This window comes from Porites lutea, chromosome 1, assembly GCF_958299795.1.
Source record: "Porites lutea chromosome 1, jaPorLute2.1, whole genome shotgun sequence".
Lineage (NCBI taxonomy): Eukaryota > Metazoa > Cnidaria > Anthozoa > Scleractinia > Poritidae > Porites > Porites lutea.
In genome coordinates this window covers 30,336,023-30,345,023 of record NC_133201.1, presented here as the reverse complement: position 1 = coordinate 30,345,023, position 9,001 = coordinate 30,336,023, and the positions used below count along the sequence as shown (strand labels likewise).

Here is a 9,001-nt window from a genome sequence, read left to right as displayed (position 1 = left end):
TTTAATACTAAGACGGAGTTTAAGGTTAGGAGGGCTAGGTAGCATTGTTCTTAGCTGTTTCGAAAACAAGACGCTCGGAAATGCTACTCTACTTCTGAATATTATTTTGGAAATCAAGTAAAGCGAGTCAAACTCACCATAGAATCTTTTTGTAATTTTTGGGCGTCATTTGTTCTCTACTGAAGACAGTGGAATATTTTTTTGGGGAAAAATTATCCTATACAAAATATAGGATAACATAAAAGTTAAAATTACCCCATCTTCTCGGGATTTTAGCTAATATTCCATCTTGTCAAGTCCATCATAATAACTTCGCGCGCGGGAGCTCCGCTGAAATGTAACCTCGTAATTGATCATTTCAGTCAGTTCTCATTGTTAAAAACCCAGCCGCAGCGGGCGACGCCGCTTGAAACGTTGTTCTCATAACTCCATAAACAGGAACGGCGGTACATTGTTGAAACGTTTGTACAGGATTACAATAAAATTACTGTAAGGTCATATTGTGGTTTTTCTTTTTAAGTATAATATACCAATGATCAGTTTAAAAAACTAAAGACAACGTTTTGTGCATCACACAGAAAAATAGTGGTCATGAGTTTCGAAGAATAAATAAAACTTTGTGTTTTAATGATATTATAATATAGCTACAAATTTTACAATTTTTTTTAGATAAGGAAATATGCAGAGTAATGTTTCCGAAAAGGCGGATAACATCAATACCTAATTTTAAGTTTTCTTTTTAGAGAGGACCATAGTTTTAGTAGATACAAGAAAAGCTATAGATTATTTTGTTAGCACTGAAGAGAGTTTGTAATAGCATTTTTATGTGGATTTTGTATAAGTAGGATTCATATTTCTAGAATTCCTTTCAAAAGAGGATGTTGCCTGTAAAGAAATTAGTTAAGCAAAAAGTTTAGGAATCTTAATTATAAGAATAAATTTGAATTTTAAAATTTTACAAAAAGTCCTTTATTTCTTCTTCAAATCTTCAACGTATTCAGCAAAACCCTGTTTATTTTGAAGTGCTTCATTCAGTTGTACGCTTTGGATCAGGGGGAGGGGGTACTCCCTATAATGGCCTATATGGGGAGGCTCCGCCCGAAAGGGGTACCTTTTTCAGGCTTCAGGTATATGAAAGGGTAGGGATTTTACCAGTTCAAGTATATGAAATGGTAGGAAAATCTGTCATTTGGTCCGTAAAATGGCCTAAAAAGGATACAGAAGGTAGTTTTATGAGTGTGAAAAGTTCGAAAAAATTTTCTGGTTTTGTGCAATGATTTATTCGTCTGCAACAGTTATAAGAGAAGCAAAATTCTAAACTAGGTATGACTGAAAGGGGTAACATTTGTCAGTGGAAGGAATACGAAAGGGGTACCTTTTCAGACAGAAATGTTATATAACAAAGTGAGGGGTTGGACCTCGGGGCGGAGCCTCCCTGTGTAAAACTTTATTGAGTGCCCCCGTGGGATTTGAATAGAAGGCGGCGTTTAATTGAGTAAATGTTTTATTTTTTCCGTGTACGTAATAATAACCGAGTCTGGTCTAACATCTAGGCATCATGCTACCATAATTTTTTTTTTATTTCATTGTTAAGCCTTAGACGCGATCCTGAGGATATAGGTTTTACTGAGTTACATTTCTAGCTTTTTCAGGAGACTAATTTTGCTGGCCAGAGAAAGTACTGATTCCACTTAAGATCCACTGATAGCTCGTGATCTTTGGACTGTGTAATCTACACCAAAGTGTTCATTTCGGGGATTTCCCTATCCCAGTATGCTATGCAGTCGTTTTTTTCCGTGTTATAGGTGTCAACATCCGAGTCTGCATGGTTTTTCGATTTTGGATTTTCCTTTCCTTTTCTCTTCTGTTTCCCTCGCATTAGTGACATCTGGCCAAGAAGGTGAGTTCATATAACAACTTAAGTTCTTTCTGATATCATTTGTTTGTTTGGCGCTTGATTAGGGGACCGGACATGCTTTAGGTCAGCTGTTTAGATTGCCTTTTTAGCGTTGGTATGCCTGATTGCAGATTAATTCTTTTAGGTTTCGTCCTTTCGACGTCCGCAGTTCATTTAATTAGTTCTTTTGTTAAGACCAATCACTGTTCCTCGCATATGATTTCATCCATTGTTTCTCCCCCAATACAAAAACAGCTGTAACTCGACGTTTGCAGTACGTAACATCGGAGTCTTGATTAGTTCTGCATTGTAGCTTCTCATTTTTTACGATCTCACGAGCCTTAGCCCAAAGATACATACGCTTATACCACTGACACATGAGCAATGTTTTCAAAATAGCTCAAAAATGACCGAGTGCCATAATCGATAACATTCAATAGCAATCGATTAATTGACTTGAATATAATTCTTGGTTTGCAACCACGTGACAAGACGGCCATTTTGGGGGGTCAGTAGAGTAGAATTTTTTCTCAAAGAATTCACATGAAAATAGCCAGAGAAGAGAAAGTCTCTGACGTCACGTGCAAACCAGCAATAGGGGTAAATTACCTTTATGCTTTTTTATCAGAGTTATTTGTTGCAGCAGCACTAGATTTAAGAATGGAGAAACATAATAAAAGAATAGCTTAGAGCAACGCCAAGGGTTATAATTTCAAATTGACAGACTTCAGGCCAATTTTTAGAAGTGTTTGTATCAATTGAGTGTCCATATCAAGCAGGATGAAATCAGAGAAAATATGATGACTAGGGACAAGGGAAACTGCAGTCTCAGACAAAAATAGTTGGGACACTTTAACCAAACGCCGGTTTTTCCCTTCTCGTGCTCCCCTCGTCCCTCTCAAAGTTGTTTATCGCGGTTTGGTCACCAAATCTTGTACACCAACATTGAGGGGACAAGGAGACCCCAAAGTGTCCCAACCATTTTGACTGAGACTGTGTTTTTGAGGAATTTTAGTTATGTGACTCCTCGTTGGCTCTAGTGGCAGGAAATCGCTAGGCAGGTATATGCACGTTTCGGAGCCATTTTTTCGGCAAAAACATTAAAGATTTTAAGGATAGAAAGAGAGAAGACAATTAATAGAGGAAAGAAGTCTTTGTGTCTTTAATTACAACATTCCACGGTATTAAAAAAGCTTTCTACGTATTAGGGTTAAAGAGTGAACAACGGATGAGTCAAAACTGCGCGCATTATTTCGCAGGCTGTGTATCTTGCCGCGAATATCTTGTACCGGTGGAGACACGATTGGACGGGTCACCATAACGGGTCACCATACTAACCAGGGTGTTTTCTAAGAGCTCTCTGATATATATAATGGATTAAGAAAGAAAAGGATAAGGTACTTTCATACTTAATTGAAATAGCCAAGGTTTATATCGCCTTGATACATGTAAGACAAGTTATTAAAACTTTGATCATGGTGACACGATTGTTCGCTGAAAGAAACTTATAAATATCTTAATTGAATTAATGTACGGTGACCCGTGTACACGTCGAGTAGAACGCCTTTTTGGAGGTTTCAAGGATAGGTAGTGTCCTCATTTTATATGATTCATGTTTTGTACCTCATGTCCCACATTTATGGCACAGTAGTTTGTCTTAGAGTTATTCAGGAAGGTGTATATTTGGGGTGAAGAATGAGAACCGATGTCACCATTTGGCGCAAGGCCAAATTAACATATGTTGTAAACAACTTATAAAAAGTTGTCGATTTCACAGCAGTAGCCTGGAATATCATTAAGAAACTTTTTGGCGTTGGACCAAACAGTTACACTATTGTTGGACACCCTTTTTACGCGCTTGTAGTCAATATAGTATCTTTAGAAATTTAGAAAGCGGGATACTGTTCTCGCTGATAGGTCTTGGGAATAATCCTGGCTTGTTGCATTTTCCTCCAAACTGAGGAAAACTTTGCCCCTTTCTCTCGAAATCCCTTAATCGCTCTTTCAGCTGTCTTTCGCCTCTTGCCCTTAAGTTAGAAATGCATCCGTTTGAGCCTTGTTCCTACACTCTTTCTTGGCAAAGAGGCCTTCTCTATTATTCTCCACACATTTTTTTTAGAAATGTGGCACATTCGAGTGCCTCTCTGTATATGAAAACCCTGAATCTTACGTAGATAGTATGCACGTGCTATATTGTCACGCTATCAATCGGCCACTAGAAAGCTATTTGTGTACGGTTTAGTGCACACTCAGTTCCTTTGATTTTACAATACTCTACTCTGTCCAAGAAATTTCTGCGAACTGGTCATTCTTTGTGTTATGTTGTTATGCCCAAATAACTTAGTTCACTGCTATAGAAACGTTCGCAAAACACAATGGATACCCAACAAACCAAAAGCCCGTCGCTTGTGACCGACCTACAGATTAACCTCTGTATCTGTCAACACGCCTTCAAATTCCTCCCTGACACAGTCTCAGACAAAAATAGTTGGGACAATTTAACCAAACGCCGGTTTTTCCCTTCTCGTTCTCCCCTCGTCCCTCTCAAAGTTGTTTATCGCGGTTTGGTCACCAAATCTTGTACACCAACATTGAGGGGACAAGGAGACCCCAAAGTGTCCCAACCATTTTGACTGAGACTGTGGCTGTAACAATGAGGTGTCCTTAAGTGGGGTTCAACTTTGTATTTTATTGGGGGTGGGTGGGGTGAAACAAAACATGGACCCCCCACTTTTGATCGGGTCCAATTGACTGCACTTACATGTATATGGACCAGGTCCATGGACACTAAAATAATGGGTAATAAACAATTACAACCGTTGCACTGCAATAATAGGGTTTAACAAGACGCTTTTGGCTGATGCTTGGTGGTGCATGTTGATCTCTGATATTTACTAAAATGGGTAAATAGGGGTATATGCAAATCCACCGATCCATTTTGATTATTAACCAAATCCACCATTAAAATTTTGCTTTGAAACTGAAATCAGGGAAAAAAAAAATTTGATACACGTACGAAGCCCAAAAAATCAGGGCCTAAAAACTGGATGAATCCAGAATCTGTGCATTGCATGATACAGCTGTATACTGTTACAGAAATGCTCCCATTGATAATTATATTGCCCTTGAAAAGTGGGGTCTTTTTTTAGGCTTTGCGAGCAATAACGAGGTTTCAAAGCCTTTACCGCCATAATTTTCGGATCTTTCATGAACTTGATAGAGATTAACAATTTTTCTCACACTTTCCAGAAACAATACAGAAATGTGTGTAGTACGATTTCCAAGGTTACCATTGCTTTAAGTGTTAGAATGTATTATAGCTAAATTCGTTGTTTTAAGCTGCACGTTTTGCAAACTTCAAAGGAATTTTGGGTTTTTCTGTTCCGTCAATCATCTTTATATGCTCACACTAAGCTGTCATATTCGTAGTCCATTTATTTGAATATTCGCCATTCTTATAAAGGTCAATTCACAGCTGTCAAATTAGAGCATCCTCTGACCATCATCGCCTGACTGTATTGTGGGCTTATCTATCCATTGCGAGGTCGATCACACATTTGTTTTAAGTTTTCCGCTGATATTTTATTTGATCAGAGGCTCAATTTTGTATTTTTAGAGCTGGAAACTTTCATCAGGCATGTTTACTTACACACTTGGTTTGTTTGAATAATCTAAATGGCTGAAAGAGTGTATTTATTGTCATTTAAAACACTGGCCCCGTCAGGAGTATGTTTTCGTTCTACGTACTGCAAATTATTTGATGAGGAAATAATATGATTACTGGTTGCAGTGAACCGGACGTAAGCTTAACAAATCTGAATAGAAATTGATCGTTGGAAAGCTGATTGATTGATAGATATTCGATACTACTCGATATTATTTTGTCGATTGATTAGTTAATTTAATCTACAAAAATCATTAATCACCAATTGTTTTATCAGCCATACCTCAGTGCTTAACTTGAATGATCTGATCTCGTAATTTAAGGATCAACGGAGAATGTTGGTAATTATAAGGGTGTAAAAACCTGAAAAACTTGTTGCCATTGGCAGCATCAGTAAAGGTCTTTATTATATAGACACGAGTGTTTTACTGGAAAATATACCATTCGTAAAATTCATAAAAACAATATTTTACTCGCTGCGCTCGTTCGTAAAATATTGTTTTGCCACTCGAAAATAAAATTCATATCTTCACGCCACCCTGTAATATCCTCTATATATAACCATTCTTATTCTTACTAAACTTAAATATCCCACTCTGCTGATTTTGTGAAACAAAGAACTTTATCATGATTCCTTTTGTTTTTGTTTCTGAACAAATGGAAGAAAATGACATTTTTACAATAACTGAATCAATCATTTCTCGCACGCTGACTTAGCTAATTTTTACTATCAATAACAGGACAGACACGTAAAATTTTAATTTATGCAAGACAGAGTCATTTGGCGAACCAATGCCAAACTTCGATGTTTTTCTTTAGTTTAGTTTCATAGAAGATTCACTTTCTGTCTACTAGGAAAAATAGCCATGCAGATGGCTCTCAAATGCAAGACTTGCATCCTGTTTAAATTCTCTTCAAAAATCTCAAGCAGAGGAAACTGATGAACAAAAATGCTTTAAGTTTCCAAAAGCAAAGACCACTTGCTAGAAACTGTACTGCTTCAAAACTGCGCCGGATTCAGATATAAAGCTTTTAATTAATTCATACATGGTTTTAAAGTCAAAAATGGGAAGAAAACAGTTCTGAAAGTCTATAGTAAATTATTCAAAATAAAGACATTGATTGCAATGGTTTTCTTTTGACAAGTAGTGGGTGTTTTCGGATTCTTTTTACCGAAAGGAAAACAAACTTTTTGTTTATTTGTTTGTTTGTTTTATCAATTAAATAAGAGGACAAACAAACTTAGTGAAACTTTGCAAGCACAGTTGAATTGAAGACTACTATACATGCATGTGTATAAAACCCACCTTTCAGTTTGAATGAACGCTCTTCATATTATAGCTGAATGCTGTTCAGGACGAAGAACAAGACTTAATGAACTGAAGTAAACAACAGTAACATATATGATTTCTGTTAAATAAACTTTGTACTTTTCGGTAAGCAACTTTTCAAAACTACTTGGCTAGTCTCTCTCACCAGACAGCTTTGCTGTACATCACTTCAACTTGGGAGCTGTTAAAATAACCAAATTGAGTCTCGTTTGCATGGTTATTTTAACTACTCCCAAATCTTTTCTTTGTATAATTTTTAACCTTGGGCTAGTTTATGACTTTATAATACCCTAAAAATGCCTCCATTTTCAGAGACAATAAACATTGCTAACTTTATTCCTGTTCTGAATAGAAGTTTGGAAAACAATAAATCCCTAATTTATACAGGGCAGTGGCGTAACTCAACCTGTCAAATTTTTAACCAGTGAAACGTGGTTGTCTGTCTTCAGTAGCCAATCACCAAGCGAGAAAAGTTATTGATAATAATATTGTGCTCGTTTAAAAAAGTCATAAATTTTGTTGTGTTTTCTTCATTTTTACCAGCAAATTTGACTTTTCTGAGCTTTTGTTATTGTAAAAAACAAATTGAGGCCAGTTTTTTATGTGTCTTTCCTCAGCTGCTCTGACACACGTCACGTCATTTTATCATCAGTAAGAGGACAGACACATAAGAAACTGGTGTCAATTTGTTAAATTGACTGAGTTGACTATATATAAAAGAATGGTCAATTTCAATTTCAGGCTGATTAATGTCAGTTTATGTCCTTTTATATAAATTTCCACACTTCAATATTTAGATTATTATTTATATATATATATATATATATATATTTTTTGAAGCCCTGTAAGATTAGGTTACCATTTTACAGTCTTGCATGCAGTATAGGGGTTGGTGTAAAATTTGAGTTTTCCATAGAGGGGGTCAGGTGTGAGGAGGCAGGATTACATTGCAGGTCACTGGTCACAGGTGACAGTACAAGCAACACAATTTGGTGACAGTTTTTATTGTATCAAAATGACTGTTACTTAAAGTTACTAATGGATTAAGAAGTAACAACTGATAACATTTTAATACAAACTTGGTAACTAAGCTGCAGTTTTGTCAGCATTATAGCAGGACTGTCGTTAAGAGCTGGGGGAAGGGGATTTCCCCCATCTACTATGAAAGTGGTCCCAGGCTACTTTCATAGGAAAATAGAAGAAAAATAGAACCAAAAGAAATCTCTAGCTGTTTGATTCCCCGCCTACTTGTTGTATTAAATATCCTTTAACTTGAAATCTTAGTGAAATCCCTGATTAGTGTGACAAATATGCTTACCAGCATTTTAAGTGAAGTGTTTGTACATTTATTTTAAACTGCTTGGACAAGTAAACAGTAAAAATAACTTACATTATTTTCAACATTTTATTTTCAGGTATCAGATTTTGAAAACGTTATCCTAGCAAAGTTCATACAACTGTTGATCTTCTCTGAATCAACCAGTCTGTGCAGTGATAAAATGTGGAAATAAAGTCTGCAAACTTGAATTTCAGGTACTTTATTCTTGTTATTTACTGCTCTTTCATTATTTATGTGGACATGGGTTATTAAGTCTTTGGAGCAACAGATATTATTCATCTTTGGGGGCTTCCTGCCTTGCAGTGTATTTTGTATACTGGGCTAGAACTGTAGATTGTTTTGATCTCTAATTAATTTGAATTGACTGACAGATTGGATGAATGGTGGACTAAAGGGGAGAAATACAGTACTGCAGCAATGATCGAAGACAATGTCAGGGGGTAAGTTGGGGATTTCATTTGATATAATTATAAATATTTAGCATACTTGTATTAACTAATTATTATTAAATAATTTCGTAAAAAGTAAATTCTTGAATTTTGGATAAGATAATTGCCTGGGTGAAAATTAACGCAAGAGCTCGCAGACTAATGCTGCAGCATCTCTGAGATTTCTGACAGTAACTCATGGGAACTGAAATTATGTGAATGATCAAGCCCACAGTTTGGCACTATGGACACAGACATTACTACTTGCTGTCTACGAACTGTATTTCCAGGGGTATCAGCTAGCCTAAAACTCTTTTATAGAAAACATCGGGCCGAACTCAA

General features: G+C 36.3%; 1 protein-coding gene across 3 annotated transcripts in view; it reads left to right on the top strand.

The window, feature by feature from the left end:
• The first annotated feature begins 1,826 nt into the window (after window positions 1-1,826).
• LOC140948076 (uncharacterized) overlaps window positions 1,827-9,001 on the top strand; it is a 137,769-nt gene continuing 130,594 nt past the window's right edge. Inside the window, exons 1-2 of one of the 3 annotated variants that reach the window (XM_073397308.1) lie at window positions 1,827-1,900; window positions 8,308-8,404. The gene's annotated coding sequence lies outside the window, so the exon portion shown is untranslated. Of the gene's footprint in view, window positions 1,901-8,307; window positions 8,426-9,001 lie in introns of all 3 variants that reach the window. The other 2 variants (XM_073397300.1, XM_073397316.1) reach the window with 2 other exon arrangements.